Source organism: Thamnophis sirtalis, unplaced genomic scaffold (assembly GCF_051295495.1).
Source record: "Thamnophis sirtalis isolate CommonGarterSnake01/CBP01778 unplaced genomic scaffold, rThaSir2_p1.2 scaffold_2, whole genome shotgun sequence".
Lineage (NCBI taxonomy): Eukaryota > Metazoa > Chordata > Lepidosauria > Squamata > Natricidae > Thamnophis > Thamnophis sirtalis.
Window position 1 is genome coordinate 97,096,867 of NW_028261382.1, and position 2,340 is coordinate 97,099,206.

At 46.6% G+C, this 2,340-nt stretch overlaps 1 protein-coding gene across 1 annotated transcript in view; it reads left to right on the top strand.

The window, feature by feature from the left end:
* Positions 1 to 29, top strand: part of THY1 (Thy-1 cell surface antigen) — a 97,693-nt gene extending 97,664 nt beyond the window's left edge. The window contains exon 5 of the transcript XR_015695578.1: positions 9 to 29. The gene's annotated coding sequence lies outside the window, so the exon portion shown is untranslated. The remainder of the gene's footprint in view (positions 1 to 8) is intronic.
* Positions 30 to 2,340: the final 2,311 nt, after the last annotated feature.

A 2,340-nucleotide genomic window follows, 5' to 3' on the forward strand; every position in this document is an offset into this window, starting at 1 on the left:
GAAGGGAAGGGGAAGAAGGAAGGAAGGAAGGAAGGAAGGAAAGAAAGAAAAAGAAAGAAAGAAAGAAAGAGAGAGAGAGAGAGAGAGAGAGAGAGACAATGGGTGGAAGTTAGTCAGAGAGAAATCCAGGCTGGAAAAAGGAGGAATTTTCTGACAGTGAGAACGATCAATCAACAAACAGCTTGCCTTCCAGAGTTTCGAGTGCTCCATCATTGGAGGTGTTCACAGAGAGATTGGACCGCCATTTGTCCGGGAAGGAATAATGATTCCTGCCTTGAACAGGGGGGTTGGACTAGAAGACCTCCAAGGTCCCTTCTAGCCCTAGGAGTTTATGATTCCTCTTGCACCTCTGGCTCATCTGACGGCTGGCTTTGTTTTCCTGCTGTCTTGGCTTCAGGCTCGCTCTCTGAGCTGCTGTCCAAACAAGCGGCAGATTAGAGACTGAAGGTCAGGCTCACTTTATTCCCATCCAAATAGTCGGAGATCAAAAGTTCAAACCAGCCCCTCGGTTGTGGAGTCGCCTGGTATGAGAAGAATCAGGAAGGGTGGGCCATTTTAAGCAACTGGCTGTGTGTGGTTTCGGTAGGGCTGGGAGGGAGGTTGCGGAGGTGCCAGTAAACAAGAAATGAATAAATAAACGCATCTCTTGTGCTGGGATTCTTCGTTTGGAAGCGTCTCTTTGCAAATCGCCACCCAGATCCTCCCCCCAGGCTAATGGGATAACCACCATTCTGCATCTTGAGGTCCAGAAAGGAGTTAGGCAATCCAGACCAGCGTTTCTAACCTTAGCAACTCTGACTTTTAACTCCCAGAATTCCCCAACCAGCTTTGATGGCTGGAGAATTCTGGGACATGAAATCCAGACATCTTAAAAGTTGCTCAGTTGAGAAACGCTTAAGAGAAGACTGGTCCAAACCCATTTCCCATGGTGGTGTTCTAACCGAGGTTTCCCGAGAGCGTGAAGCAAACTCCTTGTCCGGACAAAAAAAACCTTTTAGTAATTTACTGTGAATTCTGCTCATATACATCCATCAAAGTCTTCCAAGGGAGGATTTATAGTCACAGACTTATCTGGCTTGGAGAGTTGCCAAAATGTCTTTGTGGTCATGTGGCCGGCATGACTCAATGCCGAAGGCGCATGGAACGCTGTTACCTTCCCACCAAAGGTGGTTCCTATTTTTCTACTTGCACTTTTTACGTGCTTTCGAATTGCTAGGTTGGCAGAAGCTGGGACAAGTCATGGGAGCTCACTCCATTAGGCGGTGCTAGGGATTCGAACCGCTGAACTGCCGAACTTTCTGATTGACAGGATCAGTGTCTTAGCCACTGAGCCAAACTGTCTACTATTAAACAGTCTACTCTTGAACTGACCCCATTCCTAAGAGGTGCTCAAGGGGGGCATGCACTAGCGTGCCTACCATCCCTGTCCTACTTTCCCCATTTATTCGTCCCCATTTCATTCATACTCATGTTTATTCTTATACCTATTATCTTGTAAACGATCGACAAATCAAATAAACAAGTAAAATCAACATATAGGTGCACAAACTCCCTAATAGGAACACAAAAGTACACGAATAGGCATACATTAAATGAAATTTCATTGCCTACAGAAATTCCACTTTAGTATTCATCCAGGACAGATCTGTAGGGCCGACCAACCTGCCATTTATAGTCTTGAGATCAATGGAGTGATGGAAAGACAACCAGCTTGGAGATGCGACCCAAAGGGAGGTGACACATTGCAGCTAAGAATAAATTCCAGCTCAAGATTAATAGTCCCAAATCAACAAGTACATCAAGTCAAGAAAGCTGAGCTTTTAAGGAGAAGAGATAAAATAAAACACGCCCCACTTTGTAGCAGCTTCCCCAAAAATCAAGGACATCATTTCCTGCCATTTTTGAGAAAGGAAACACCTGAGAAATTCTTTTAAGAAGCTTAATGTTATTAACAAAGATAATACAAAACCCCATTTTCCAGTGGAGCTGGCAGCAGATTCGGACAGTGAGGAGGCTGGGGAGGAAGATGGGCCAGTCCTGGAGTCTGGAGAAGGCTCCAATGAGGGCTCTGCGTCGGAGGCAGAGAGGGGTCCAGGGCTGTCTGGCAGTTCTCAGCTGCCTTCGGAGCTAGACAGCAGTGAGGCAGAAGAACAGCTGGAGCCTGTTCCCAGTGTGCACATGCGCAGAGCTGCCAGAAGACAAGAACAACTAAGAAAGTAGGATCGACTTGGGAGTAAAGCCACACCTTGGCGGTGATTGGCCCCTCCCAGAGGAAAGAAAAGGGGAGCGAATGGGGAGGGGGCTTTTGCAGGAAACAATTTGTTCCTTCAGTGGTTTCAA